We start from the raw sequence: 15,935 nt of genomic DNA, 5'->3' as shown, positions 1-15,935 counted from the left end.
TCTGAAGATCAATTTGGGCAGTATTGCCATCCTAATATTAAGTCTTCCATGTCTTTCTACTTATTTCATTCTTTTAAAAATTTCTTTCAGCAATATTTTGTAAGTTTCAGAGTATATGTTTTACATTTCTTTTTAAAAAATTTATTCTGAAGTATTTTGTTATTTTTGATGCTGTTGTAAATTGAGTCATTTCCTTAATTTCACTTTCAGATTGTTCATTGCTAATGTATAGAAATATAATTGATTTCTATTTATTGGTCTTGTGTCTTGCAACCTTGTCCAACTCATTTATTAGTTCTAACAGGTTTTTAGTGGATTCTTAAGGACTGTTGATATGCAAGATCATGCCATCTCTGAATAGAGATAGTTTTACTTCTTCCTTTCAAATCCAGAGGACTTTTATTTCACTTTCTTGCCTGATCGCTCTGGACTGACCTCCAGTATAATGTTTAACAAAGCGGGTAAGACAGGCCATCTTTGTCTTGCTCCCAACATTAACGGGAAAGCATTCAGTCTGTCACTATTAGGCATGATCCTAGCTGTAAGGTTTTTGCAGATTCCCTTTATCAGATTGGAGAAGGTCCCTTCATTCCTAGTTTGTTTAAAGTTTTTATCATGAAAGAGTGTTGGATTTTATCAAATGCTTTCTCTTCATCTATTGATTTATCTAAAGGATAAAATCATACGGTTTGGGGGTTTTATCCTACTGATACAGTGTATTATCCTAATTGGTTTTTGGATGTTAAACTGATCCAGCATTCCACAGATAAATCCCACTTTGCCATGCTGTATAAGCCTTTTTATATATTTCTGGATTCAGTTTGCTCCTATTTTGTTAACAATTTTTGTGTCCATATCATATTGGTCTATAGTTTCCTTTGATGTCTTCAACTGGTTTTATTTATTTTAAATATTTATTTATTTATGACTGCACCAGGTCTCAAGTGCGGCATATAGGCTCTTTGTTGCACGTAGGCTTCTCTCTAGTTGTGGCGTTCAAGCTCAGTAGTTGCCGCACGCAGGCTTAGTTGCCTCCTGGCATGTGGGATCTTTGTTCCCCAGTCAGGGATTGAACCCAAGTCCCCTGCATTGAAATGTGGATTCTTAACCATTGGACTACCAGGGAAGTCCCTTTCCTGGTTTTAGTATCAGGGTAATACTGGTCTCATGGAATGAAAGTATTCCCTCTTATTCTCTTTTTTTTGAAGAGTCTGTGGATAACTGGTATTGGTCTTCTTTTCTGTATTGGTAGAAGTCACCAGTGAGGACATACTGACCTGGGTTTCCCCTGTGTGTAGTTTGCTTTGTACTGAAAAGTAAATTTTGGTAAATTTTTATCATATTCTCCTTAAAGCAAATATTGGTCATATTTTATTTTTCAACTTGAGTAGCAGGTTTACCACTGCTCATTTATTTTTATGCATCATGCATATGTGTAATATGTATTCTTTGTATATTTTCAAATATGTTATCAACAAAATTTTCCTGTGAAATATTTTACATTGAAAAAAAGACACTATAAATTGCCAAATTACAGTGTTTGCTAAGTTCATAACTGTGCTTGGTTTCTGTGGTTAAAATTGAGGTCTTGATTATCAAAGGCTGAAATCCTGGCGGTTAGAATAGCCATATCTTGAGGGGAGGGAACTCCCCAGTCTCCTGGGCCCCTCCAAATAATTTCTGCTGCATTCACCAGGATTGCCAAGAAAGTGTGATGAGTCACCTCATAACGAGGAACATCTGGTCACAGGAGTTTGGAAACACTGTGAAACCAAGGATGGTGTGCAAAATCCAAGCAGAGAAAAAGAGGAATCATAGGCAAAATGGATTGCAGATATTTTCTAGGGAGTTGTTGTAGAAGTGTCTATGTGGACTTGGATTCCATGGGTTTATAATCAAGGAAGATGGAACAAATAAAGAAGGCTAGACTATGACTTCACTCTCCTCCCCCCTCCTTCCTCCCTTTTTTCCTCTGTCTCAGTCTCAGTTCCCTCCTCCCCACCCCTACCCCCGTTTTCCTTCTCTTCCTGCTCACAGTTTGCCTGATGATACTTTGTCGAGCTGACACTGAAGAGCCTGAGGACTCTTGGCACATCATCCTAGGTGAAAAAATACCAAGGCTGAAGGAGAAGGAACGCCAGTAGGTCACCAATGACCTGCTGACGGCTACATCCACCGCCCTCCTCACCCGCCAACACACACACTTCATCAGAAGACGTCTTCATCATCAGAAAAATTCACCACTGATGAAACACTCCTTAGTACAGCCTCATGCTGGGGGGATGGGCAGGGCGGGGCACTGGAAGAGCTGTCCCAGCCAGGAACATAGAAGGAGGGTGGTTAACCAAAATGAAATCACTAATAGCACTGAAAAAGGTGGAGCCTAGATGGTTAAACTCAAAGACAGGCAGGTATTAAAAGCAAAGTGAATGGACTGTCCAGTCTATTCTTTGCTGAGGCCAGGCTGACCTTCTGCTTGTGGCCACACTGGTTGTTGAAGGACTGAAATGCTTCCCACCAGTTTGTAAATCGCTGCCTCGAGCCCCCTAGGGCCCCGCCCCCATTTACCTGTGTCCAGGCCCCAGACCTCCTCCTGATCCCGCAGCTGAACGGTTGATCCCTGGCACAGCTGTCGGCCTCCTGGGGTCTGTCTCCTCGCTACAGTCAGTGTCTATTCTGACCGGCTGGTAGCCATGTGGTAACCAGCTGCTAAATATTTTGAATATCACCCCTAGCTGTGGCCACAAAAAAGCAAAAGCCAAGTAGGTGTGGTCCTTTCGGTGCAAGAAATGGCCTAAGACACTGAGCTGAGGTTTTGGCTTCTGCGGGAGGCGTTGGCAGGAACAGGACAGATGGGCAGGTCCCGGTTCTGCTTGATTTGTACGGCAAAATAAACCCTTAGTTTAATGAACAAAGACGGAAGTCAGGCCAGCACAGTACACAGTCACATGCCCTCTGGCAGTAACCAGCCCTGAGTCAGTTATTGACCTAGAGCTTGGGAACCTTGGAGGAAGGCTGCTTGCTTCCTTGGGAACCTTGAAGAAAGGCATCATTCCATTCTCCAGGCTGGCTGGTCCCAAAGGTTGACAGGACTTGAAAAATAATGGAGGGTTATCTCAAGCTTAATTATGTAGGTACGTGGTATATGATTGAAAAAAAATTTATCTCTTTATTCATACCAGCAGAAGGTATTTATCTTCTTGTGGCAGGTACAGCAGGGTATCTTCACAGACACCTCATCCACTTTACCAAAATTTGTCCAGGACTGTCTGAAAGTTCTGTATCCCAGGAAACACCTGGGTCCCTGGCCAACAGGGATGCTTGGTTACTCTAATTTATTCCTTCATGAATGTCACCTTAATCTGGGGCATTGATGATACAGTATCATCCTGATTTGCATTGGACATTAGGAAGTAGCAAGTATCTTCTTTTTTTAGAGGGGCTGCGGTTCACAGCTTGTAGGGATCTTAGTTCCTCCACCAGGGATTGAACCTGCATCCTCGTGTAGTGAAAGTGCAGAGTCCTAACCACTGGACCACCAAGGAATTCCTAAATAGGAAGTATCTTCGTTCTCTTGCTGAGACATGACTGTAATGGGATGTGAGGGGAATTTTGCAGAAATAAAAGGACCTGCCACATCAGTGAAGTTCTTAGGAGGTCATAAAGTATAATGGAATCTCTCCTTCAAAATGAAGTGGAGGGAAAGAGCAGGAAGCAACACGTATCTCTATTTTTTTTTTTAAATGTTTCCATATGCCCCACAGCCTGTGGGATCATAATTTCTCCAACAGGGATCAAACCATGCCCCCTGCCGTGGAAGCACTGAGTCTTAACCACTGGACTGCCAGGGAAGTCCCTCATAGCTCTATTTTAGCAGGACTTTTTTTCACTGCAAGAAATAGAAGTTCACTCAACAAAGCTCAAATAAGGGAAATAGATTGATGAGAGAGACGAACTCTCCTAGATCTGAGGCTCTAATGGGATCAGGCTTCGTGTAATTGGAAGCCTAAGGAAGTCGGGAGTCCGGGAGAACTCTGGGAATAGGGATTTGTGGATTTTCCTCTATCCCAAGTTCTTAGTGTGGCTTAGCCACTGTCTACCATTCCTGTCAGTGTTCGTCTCCTACTGTCTGATGCCACATTTCTCACATGAAGAGCCCAGGAAAGAGAATCTAATTACCTATTCTTTAAAAAAATTTACATTTTAAAGTTCAATGAAGTTTGGCAAGTAAATAGTTAGATACTTCCAAAGGCTTGTTAGTAAAAACTGGAAGATCCCTTTCAATCCTTCTTCATCTCCAGCTCTTTCAGAAGTAAGCACCTTTTTCAGTTCTTATAGCTGATTATTTTGGCATTTGATATTTATCTCCATATTTCCAAATAATACGGATATATTTTGAATTCTTGATTTTTCTCGTTTTAACCATCATTTGTTGACTTAACCACTGTTGGACAATGAGATCTAGCTCTCTTCCATTACCCAATGTCTCTCTCTCTCTCACACACACACTCATACACACACTATGTCACCATCCTCCAAATACACATTTGTGATTTTAGTCAGAAAGATATTTGAGATTATAATTTTATTTATTATCTTTGGCTGTGTTGGATCTTCATTGCTTCAAGGGCTTTCTCCAGTTGCGGCGAGTGGGGGCTCCTCTCGAGTTGAGGTGTGTGGGCTTCTCACTGCGGTGACTTCTCTTCTTGCGGAGCACAAGCTCTAGGGCACGCAGGCTCAGTAGTTGCAGCATGTGGCTCAGTAGCTGCAGCTCTGGGCTCTGCAGCACTGGCTCAGTACTCGTGGCACCCAGGCTTAGTTGCTCTGAAGCACGTGGGACCTTCCCAGCCTAGGGGCCAAACCCATGTCTCCCTCATTGACAGGCAGATTCTTTACCACTGAGCGACCAGGGAAGCCTAGGATTATAATTTTACAACTATATAAATGCTATTCACGATTGAACCCTATGTTATGACATTATTACTTTTCCATATGTTTTCCTTGGAGTTAACAATTGCCTTTGAGTTAATGATTCCTTTGTCTTTCCATTTGCCTAGTTTTCTAGGTATTTATTCCTAACTGAACCTCTGATATATAAATGTCTTCTCATTATATTCAAACATACGGAGTAGACTGTCACAGAAGTAAAGGTATGTTGCTGTGCCTGTCAGGTGAAAATAAATTATGAAGTCTTCTGTCAGTGTCATCTTCTTAAAGAAATCCCTACTGGAATCTTCTGACCTTCTCTACTCTGGGCTGGCTACCATCTAGGCCTGCAGCTCAGCTGTCATCCTTTAAGCAGCAACCAGGGGAGTCCCTTTATTTCCCTGGTGTTGGATATCCTTATTCATGGATCTCAAGTCTTCCTCTTTCTTGCCTTATCCCTTCACTTTAGGTAGTACAGACTTGCAACAGAACCCAGGATACATATGGCCAACTATACTGTTCCATTTTATATAAGGAACTTGAGCATCATTGATTTTTGGTAGGAAGGTTCTGGAATGAATCCCCTGCAGACACTGAGGGACAGCTGTACCCTCTACCAGGAGCTTCAGGAAAAGAATGCTCAAAAAATGTTCAAGACTGTGTAACAGGAACTGCTATTTAGTCCACATACCTGTCTTCTGTTTTTCCATAGTAATAAAAGTCTTTAGCTGGGCACAAGATCATCCAAAATCAAGTCTTTATTTCTACATTTTCCAGGTGAACAAATTCTGACCAGTGTGATGTAAGCAAAAGTGTTACTTGGCAGTTTCTGAGAAACTCCGAAAGATGTAGCTGGCAAATGCCCTTGGCTCCTTCTTCATCATCCCTTCCTCCATCTGGGGGCTGGGACTCAGATGCTACCATCCTGAACCATGAGGATGAAGCCCACATCTGGCCGTGGCAGAGCGAGGGCTGGAATGAACCTGAGAGCGTTTCATGGAACGGAGCCTCTCTAGTGACCTGGATTTTTATGTGAGAAAGAAAATTGTAACTACTGTTTTGGGTTTCTGTCACTTGCATCTGAACCTGGAATTAATGAATATGCCTTTATTCTAGAGTAATTCATAATTGCAGGTTAGCTGTGTACAGAATTGCAGGTTGGAAATTATATTCCAGCAGAATTTTTAATGCTTTTCTCCATTGCCTTCTGGCTTCCAGAGCTGCTATTATAAATTCTAATTTGGACCATTTGTTTGGATCCTTAGAAATATTTACTAAACATATTTAAACATATTAAACATATGTACTAAATACATATGTTTAATCTCCAGTATTTTAAATTTCAGAAGGATGTGCCTTGGTGAGGGTCTTGGTTTTTCTCAATTGTGTTGGGATACTTGATAGGCCCTTTATAACTAGAAATTCATGCCCTTCTATTCTGGGAAATTTCTTAAAATTTTTCAGTTTATACTTTTTCCTCATTTTTTTTCTTCTCATATTTTTTCCTATTTTTAATTTCTAACATCCCTTTCTTGTTCTCTGACCATACTTTTTTAAAAAAGCATCCTATTTTTGCTTAATCAAGGTAGTACCTTCTCTTATCAAGGGATATTAATTATGGTGGGTTTTTTGGTAAAGTTTTCTTCTCTCTACATTGTATCTGTTTCTTTCAAGTTGCTTATTTCTGTTTTTGGTTTGGTTTTTTGATCGTCGGATTTCAGTTTTGTATCTATGCCTTTCATATAAAAGATTTCCCTCAGAAATACTGGTGGTCCTCAGCAGGGCACTACGGTGAGAACTAGAAGATGACTGCAGCTCTGTGTGACTGGGTGGAGCTTTAGGCCCGTAGGATTCGCTGTAGGGATCCAGCAGAGCCATTTCCCTGGAGGAACTCCAAAGTCAGTGTCCTTAAGTCACTTCTCTTGGGCTAGTCATATTTCAGAAAATACTTCGAAGGTATTAGAAGGCTAGGTGTGGGGGTAGGTTTGGTGTCTCAGCATCTTACACCAGCTTCTTTGCTATTGTACATTCGCTAAGTCCCGTCTGAATCTTTAGGACCTCACAGACTGCAGCACGCCAGCCTCCCCTGTCCTTCACTCTCTCCTAGAGTTTGGTCAAATTCATGTCTCACTTTCTTTAAATCCCTGTATTTTCAATAAGGTACCCTCACCATCAACTAGGCTTGTGTCCCATAGTCCAGAAACCTTCTGTTTTATGGTTTCTAAGAATAAACCTCCAATGTTCTTTCCAAGTGGAGAAGGGGCAGTCACCCACCTGTGGGCCCTAATAGGTAGAGAATTTAGGGAATTTAGAGAATTTAGATCAAATATCTTTTTTAAAAATTGAGGAGAGAAAAAAAAAATTGAGGTGAGAGACTTCCCTGGTGGTCCAGTGGCTAAGACTCTCTGCTCCCAATACAGGGGGCCTGGGTTCAAGCCCTGGTCAGGGAACTAGATTCCCACATGCCACAACTAAGACCTGGTTACTGCTGCTGCTGCTAAGTCACTTCAGTCATGTCCGACTCTGTGCGACCCCATAGATGGCAGCCCACCAGGCTCCTCTGTCCCTGGGATTCTCCAGGCAATAATACTGGAGTGGTTTGCCATTTCCTTCGCCATAAGGCCTGGCATTATAAAATTAATTTATTTATTAATTAAATAAAATCGAGATGATATTCAAATAACATATAACTAATCATTATAAAGCATACAATTCAGGGGCATTTAGCACACACACGGTGTCTATCTCATTCTAAAGCATTTTCATTTCCCCTAAAGAAAGCCTCACAGACATTCAACAGTCACTCTTCAGTCCCCTCTCCCTCAAACCCAGGCAACTACCAACACACTTTCTGTCTCTATGGATTTGTAAGGATTTACCTATTCTGATACATTTCATGTAAATGTAATCATACAACTTGGACCTTTCTGTATCTGAATTCTTTTACTTCAGCATAATGTTTTTGAGATTCCTCTACATTGTTGCAGCATGTTTCAGCACTTCACTCCTTTTTATGGCTGGACAATATTCCATTGTACGTGTGTTCCACAATTTCTTTATCCATTCACCCACTGATGGACATTTGGGTTGTTTACACCTTTCGGCTATTGTGAATAGAGCTGCTATGAACATTTGTGTAAAAGTATTTGTTTAAGTGTGGACTTTCCTGGTAGCTCAGAGATAAAGAATCCATCTGCCAATGCAGGAGACATGGGTTTGATCCCTGGGTCAGGAAGATCCACTGGAGAAGGAAGTGGCAACCCGCTCTAACATTTTTGCCTGGGAAATCCCATGGACAGCAGAACCAAGAGAGATATAGTCCATGGGGTCGCAAAAGAGTCAAACATGACTTAGCAACTAAACAACAATAACAATTTGAGTACCTGTTTTCAATCATTTTAGGTATATACAGGCATACCTCATTTTACTGCACAGATACTGCTTTTTTTTTTTTTTTTTTTTAGAAATTGTAAGTTTGTGGTAACCCTACATTGAGCAAGTCTGCCTGCATCATTTTTTTCCAACAGCATTTGCTCACTCCACATCTCCATGCCACAGCTTAGTATTTCTCAAAATATGTTAAGCTTTATTATTATTATTTTTGTTATATTGATCTATGATCAGTGATCTTTGATGTTACTATTGTAATTGTTTTAGGGCACTACAAACTGCACTCATAGAAGACAACAAACTTAAGCAATAAATGTATGTGTTCTGACTTCTCCATCAGCTGGCTATTCCCCCACCTTTCTTCCTCTTTTTGGGCCCCTCTATTCCCTAAAACAACAATATTGAAATTAGGCCAATTAATAACCCTATAATGGCCTCTCAGTGTTCAAGTGAAAGAGTCACATGTCTCTCACTTTAAATCAAAAGCTAAAAAAGATTAAGCTTAATGAGGAAGGCATGCTGAAAGCCAAGACAGACTAAAAGCTAAGTTTCTTGCATCAAACAGCCAAGTTGTAAATGCAAAGGAAAAGTTCTTGAAGGAAATTAAAAGTGCTAGTTCAGTGAACACACAAATGATAAGAAAGCAAAACAACCTTATTTCTGATACGGAGGAAAATTTTTTGATCTGCATAGAAGGTCAAACCAGCCACAACATTCCTTTAACCCAAAGCTTAATTCAGGTGACCCCATGGATTGTAGCCCACCAGGCTCCTCTGTCCCTGGAATTCTCCAGGCAAGAATACTGGAGTGGTTGCCATTCTCTTCTGCAGGGGGTCTTCCTGACCCAGGGATCAAACCCAGGTCTCCTGCACTGGCAGGCAGATTCTTTACCGTCTGAGTCACCAAGGAAGCCCTAGAGCGAGGCTCAATTCTCTTCAATTCTGTAAAGGCTGAGAGAGGTGAGGAAACTGCCAAAGAAAAATCTGAATCTAGCAGTTTGGTTAGCGAGGTTAGTGTGCAAGGTGAAGCAGCAAGTGCTGACGTAGAAGCTGCAGCAAGTTACCCAGAAGATCTAGCTAAGATAATGAAAGAGGATGGTTACACTAAATAGATTCTCAGTGCAGAAGAAACAGCCTTCTACTGGAAGAAGTTGCCATCTAGGACTTTCTAGCTAGAGAGAAGTCAGTGCCTGACTTCAAAGTTTCAAAGGACAGGCTAACTCTCTTGTCAGGGCCTAAAGCATCTGGAGACTTTAAGTTGAAGCCAGTGTTCATTTACCATTCCAAAAATCCTAGAGCCCTTAAGAATTAGACTAAATCTACTCTGCCTGTGCTCTATAAATGGAACCACAAAGGCTGCATGACAGCACATCTGTTTACAACATGGTTTACTGAATATTTAAGCCCACTGTTGAGAACTAGTGCTCAGGAAAAAAAAAAAAAAGGTTCTTTTCAAAATATAAGATCTCTGATGGAGAAGGATAACAAGATTAATTTTTTTGAGGGGGGGACTTCTCTGGTGGTCCAGTGGTTAAGACTCCCCTTCCAATGCAAGGGGCATGGGTTGGATCCCTGGTTGGGGTATGGCCACATGCCTTAGGGTATGGCTGAAAATAAATGAATAAAATTTTAAAAAAAGGTTCATGTTTTCATGCCTGTTAACACAATATGCACTTTGCACCCCATTAATCAAGGAGTCATTTTGATTTTCAAGTCTTATTTTTTTCCCTTTGCTCTTTTTTTAATTTCACTGAAGCCGAGTTGATTTACAATGCTGTGTTAGCTCCAGTAGATAGCATGGTGATTTATATATCTAGATATAGAACATATATACATAAAGAATCTTTTTCAGATTCTTTTCCGTTATGTGTGTATGTGTGCACTCAGTCATGTCCAACTCTTTGCGGTCCCATGAACTGTAGCCCACCAGGCTCCTCTGTCCATGGAATTTCCCCTTATAGATTATTACAAAATATTGAGTAGAGCTCCCTGTACTATACAGTAGGTCCTTGTTGATTATCTATTTTACGTTGTTGTTTGGTTGCTAAGTCATGTCTGACTCTTTGTGACCCCATGGACTACATAGCCCACCAGGCTCCTCTGCCAGTGGCATTTCCCCACCAAGAATACTGGAGTGAGTTGCCATTTCCTTCTCCAGGGGATCTCCCAAAGCTAGGGATCAAATCTGAGTCTTTTGCACTGGCAGATGGATTCTTTACCTCTGAGCCACCAGAGAGTCCCTATCTATTTTACATATAGTAATAAAATGTTATTATTTAAGAAATATGCTTTGTAAGGCTATAGCTGCCAGAGGTAGTGATTCCTCTGATGTCTCTGGGCAGCCAATTGAAAACCCTCTGGAAAAGACTATTTTAGATGCCATGAAGAACATTCATGATTCATTAGAAGAGGTCAAACTATCAACATTAAGAGGAGTTTGGGAGTAGTCGACTCCAACTCTCATAGATGACTTTGAGGGGGTTCAACTTCAGTGGAGGAAGCAACTGCAGATGTGGTGGAAACAGTAAAAGAACTAGAATTAGAAGTGGAGCCTGAAGACGATACAATTTTCATGGATGAGCAGAGAAAGTGGTTTCTTGAGATGGAAACTACTCCTGGTAGAGATGCTTTGGAGATTGTTGAAATGACAGCAAATGATTTAGAATACTATGTAAACTCAACTGATAAAGCAGCAGCAGAGTTTGAGCGCATTGACTCCACTTTGGAAGACGTTCTCTGGGTAAAATGCTATCAAACAGAGTTGCATGCCGTGGGGAAATCAGGTGTAGAAGGAAGAGTCAATCAATGTGGCAAAATTCATCACTGTCTTATTTTAAGAATTTGCAATAGCCACCCTAGTCTTCCGCAATCACCCTGATCAGTCAGCAGCCACCAACACTGAGGCAAGATCCTCCATCAGCAAAAAGGTTATAACTCACTGAGATGATGGTTAGCATTTTTAGCAGTGAAATATTTTTAAAGTATATACATTGATTTTTAGAAAGAATGCTATTGCACACTAATAGACTACAGTATAGTGTAAACCTAACTTATATATGCACTGGGAAACCAAAAATGTTGTCTGACTCACTTTACTGTAATATCCACTTTATTTTGGTGGTCCAAAACCAAACCCACAATTATCTCCAAGGTACGCCTGTACCTATGAGTGGAACTGCTGAGTCATATGGTAATTCTATATTTACCTTTTTGAGGAACTGTCAAACTGTTTTCCACAGTGGCTGCTGCATTTTACATATCTATCAGCAATGTACTAAGGTTCCAATTTCTCCATATCCTCATTGGCATTTAATTTTTCTTTTTTGGAAAAATTATAGCCATCCTAGTGGGTGTGATTTTGATTTGCATTTCCTAATGGCTAAGGATACTCAGTATCTTTTCATGTGCTTATTGTCCATTTGTACATCTTCTTTGGAGAAATGTCTAACCAAGTCCTTTGCCCATCTTTTTAATGGTTGTTGTTGTTGTTCAGTCATTGAGTCCTGTCCAACTCTTTGTTACCCCATGGACTGCAGCACACCAGGCTTCCCTCTCCTTCACTATCTCCCAGAGTCTGTTCAAACTCCTGTCCATTGAGTCAGTGATACTATCTAACCATCTCATCTTCTGCTGCCCTTTTTTCCTTTTGCCTTCAATCCTTCTCAGCATCAGGGTCTTTTCCAATGAGTCAGCTCTTCACATCAGGTGGTGAACGTTTTGGAGCTTCATCTTCAGCATCAGTTCTTCCAACAAATATTCAGGGATGACTTCCTTTAGGATTGACTGGTTTGATCTCCTTGTAGTCCAAGGGACTCTCAAGAGTCTTCTCCAGCACCACAGTTCGAAAGCATCAGTTTTTTGGCACTTAGCCTTCTTTATAGTCCAACTCTCACATCTGTACATAACTACCAGAAAAACCATAGCTTTGATTATATGGACCTTTGTTGCAAAGTGATGTCTCTGCTTTTTAATATGCTGTCTAGGTTTGTTATAGCTTTCCTTCCAAGGAAATTTTAATTTCGATTTCACGGCTGCAGCCGCCATCTGAAGTAATTTTGCAGCCCAAGAAAATAAAATCTATCTGCCATGACATGATGGGACTGGACGCCATGATCTTCATTTTTTGAATGCTGAGTTTTATGCCAGCTTTTTCATTCTCCTCTTTCACCCTTATCAAGAGGCTCTTTAGCTCCTCTTCACTTTCTGCCATTAAAGTGGTATCAGCTGCACATCTGAAGTTGCTGATATTTCTCCCAGCAAATCTTGATTCCAGCTTGTAATTCAATCAGCCTAGCATTTAACATGATGTGCTCTGCATATAAGTTAAATAAGCAAGGTGAAAATATACAGCCTTGCTGTACCCCTTTCAAAATTTTGAACCAGTCAGTTGTTCCACATCCAGTTCTAACTGTTGCTTCTTGACCCACCTAAAGGTTTTTCAGGAGACAAGTAATGTGTCTGGTATTCCTATCTCTAAGAATTTTCCACAGTTTGTTGTGATCCACACAGTCAAAGGCTTTGGCATCGTCAGTGAAGCTGATGTTTTTCTTGAATTCCCTTGCTTTCTCTATGATCCAATGAATGTTGGCAATCTCTGGTTCCTCTGCCTTTTCTAAACCCATCTTGTACATCTGAAAGTTCTCAGTTCATGTACCACTGAAGCCTAGACTGAAGGATTTCAAGCATTACCTTGCTAGTATGTGAAATGTGCACAACTGTATGGTACTTTGAATATTCTTTGGCACTGCTCTTCTTTGGGACTGGAATGAAAACTGACATTTTCCAGTCCTGTGGCTCCTGCTGAGTTTTCCAAATTTGCTGACATATTTGATTGCAGCACTTTAACAGCATCATCTTTTAGGATTTGAAATAGCTCAGCTGAAATTCCATCACCTCCAGGAGCTTTGTTTATAGTGCATGCATGCGTGCTAAGTCACTTAAGTCGTGTCCAACTCTGCGACCCTATGGACCTCTATCCTAGGGATTCTCCAGGCAAGAATACTGGAGTGGGCTGCTGTGCCCTCCTCCAGGGGATCTTCCCAACCTGAGGATGGAACCCAACCAGGATGTAAGCGTCTCTTACATCTCCTGCGTTAGTATGCAGGTTCTTTACCACTAGTGCCACCCAGAGTAATGCTTCCTAAGGCCCACTTGACTTCACACTCCAGGATATCTGGCTGTAGGTGAGGGACCACAACATGGTGGTTATCTGGGTCAACAAGATCTTTTTTTTTTTTGTATAGTAGTCCTGTGCATTCTTGCCACCTCTTCTTAATCTCTTCTGCTTCTGTTAGGTCCTTACCATTTCTGACCTTTAGCATTCCCATCCTTGCATGAAATGTTCCCTTAGTATCCCCAATTTCCTTTAAGAGATCTCTAATCTTTCCCATTCAATTGTTTTCCTTTATTTCTTTGCATTGTTCACTTAAGAAGGCCTTCTTATGTTTCCTTGCTATCCTTTGGAACTCTGCATTCGGTTGGGTATATCCTTCCTTTTCTCCCTTGTCTTCCATTTTTCTTCTTTTCTCAGCTATTTGTAAAGCCTTCTCAGACAACCACTTTGTCTTCTTACACGTCTTTTTTGGTGGGATGGTTTTGCTCACTGCCTCCTGTACAATGTTATGAACCTTTGTCAATAGTTCTTCAAGCACTGTGTCCACCAGATCTAATCCTTTGAATCTATTTATCACCTTCACTGTGTAATCATAAGTAATTTGATTTAGGCCATACCTGAATGGCCCAGCAGTTTTTCCCACTTTCTTTCATCTAAGCCTGAATCTTGCAATAAGGAGCTCATGACCTGAACCACGGTCAGGTCTTGTTTTTGCTGACTGTATAGAATTTCTCCATCTTCAGCTGCAAAGAATATAATCAATCTGATTTCGGGATCACCCCTCTGGTGATATCCATGTGTAGAGTCAGATCTTTTTGCCTTTTCATACTGCTCATGGGGTTCTTGCACCAAGAATACCAGAGTGGTTTGCCATTCCCTCCTCCAGTGGGCCAGGTTTTGTCAGAACGCTCCACTGTGACCTGTCCATCTTGGGTGGCCCTGTATGGCATGGCTTACAGTTTCGTTTATGGCTTACAGTTTACAAGCCTCTGCACCATGACAAGGCTGTGATCCATGAAGGGGTTTTAATTGGGTGGTTTTTCTTTTTGATGTTGAGCCTAATGCCCTTGTAAACTGACTTTCAATTAAATCTAAAGTCTTACTTTTAGTCTCTATATTAACCCCACTTCCGGAGGTACCTGCCGCCACCAGTTCCTGAACTTGTGCCAGAGCTTGCTGGGCTTCTGTTTGTTTGCGGGGTTTTTTCCCCCCATCTTTTTTCCCACTGTATTTCATTTTCAGTAGTTGCTATTGGTATGACTTCAAGTTCATAGTCTTTTCTTCTGTAGTGTCTAGTCACTGTTTATCCCATTCACTATACTTGTCACCTGAGATATTTTATTTATCATTTCTAGAACTTAGATCTGGGCCTTATTATATCCTCTTTATCTTCGCTTATGCTTGTGCTTTCCTCTAGCTTCTTCAACATATATATATTTTTTTAATAGCTATTTTGATGTCCTTGTTTACTAATTCTACCATCTGGGTCATTTCTGAGTCCGTTTCTATTGTTTGGTTTTCTTGCCTCACTATGGGTTGTTTTCCTGCTTCTTTGAATCTTTGTTTGCTTTTGGCTGCATCACGTGGCTTACGGGATCCTAGTTCCCCAACCAAGGGTCGAACCTGTGCCCTTGGCAGTGAAAACGTGGAGTCCTAACCACTAGACCACCAGGGAATTCCCATCCAATTCTTTTCTCATTAGATGCCAGACATTGTGAATTTTACATCTGGCTGCTGAATTTCTTTGTATTCCTTTAAATATTTTTGGCTTCTCTGTTGGGATGCAGCTAAGCTATTTGGAGATAGTTTTGTAATTTTTTTTCAAGGTTTGCTTTTAAGTTTTGTCAGTGGGGACCAAAGCAGCCTTTAGTCTAGACTATAGTACTATTTAGCAAATAGTCTTCAGAGTATTCTCAAATGCCTTGTGTATGATGAGGTTTTCCATTTTGGCTATTAGGAATGTGAACTATTCCTAGACTTGTGAGATCACCAGAGAATGTTTCACCTGTTCCTTTCTGATGGTTCATTATCCAGCCTTGAGGAGTTTCTTCATTCACATGTGATGATAAGTACTCAGCCAAAGACTCGAGAGGAACCCTCTGAACATTTCGGGAGCTCTTTCTCTGTCTCTGTGGTGCAGCTCTCCTTCCAATACTTTGCCCTGTAAACACAAGCTCTCTTCACCTAAACTCTGTCTCCTCAACTCAGGGAACCCAGCGGCCTGTGTGTCGGGTCTCCCTCACTGAACTACAGCCTGGGAACTCCATCCAGACAGCAAATTGGGGCAGCAATAGGGTTGAACATATTCTTTTCCCTTTTCTCAGGTATTATTGTTCTGTGCTACCCATTGTTCAATATCTGAAAACAACTGTTTTATATACTTTGCCTTTTTTTCAAAAAATCTGGCTATGCTGCGCAGCTTTCAGGATCTTACTTCCCTGACCAGGGATTGAACCTGGGCCCTCTGCAGTGAAAGTGTGGAGTCCTAACCACTGAGCCACCAGGGA

The 15,935-nt window shown here is 41.1% G+C and overlaps 1 non-coding gene across 1 annotated transcript; it reads right to left on the bottom strand.

Annotated features, from left to right (window-relative positions):
• Window positions 1-15,862: 15,862 nt before the first annotated feature.
• Window positions 15,863-15,935, bottom strand: TRNAE-UUC. Its single transcript has one exon. It is a non-coding gene; the product is annotated as a tRNA-Glu (tRNA).

Source organism: Cervus elaphus, chromosome 10 (genome assembly GCF_910594005.1).
Source record: "Cervus elaphus chromosome 10, mCerEla1.1, whole genome shotgun sequence".
Classification (NCBI taxonomy): domain Eukaryota; kingdom Metazoa; phylum Chordata; class Mammalia; order Artiodactyla; family Cervidae; genus Cervus; species Cervus elaphus.
Note: the sequence above shows the minus strand (reverse complement) of the source record. Positions and strands in the feature narration are given on the sequence as shown.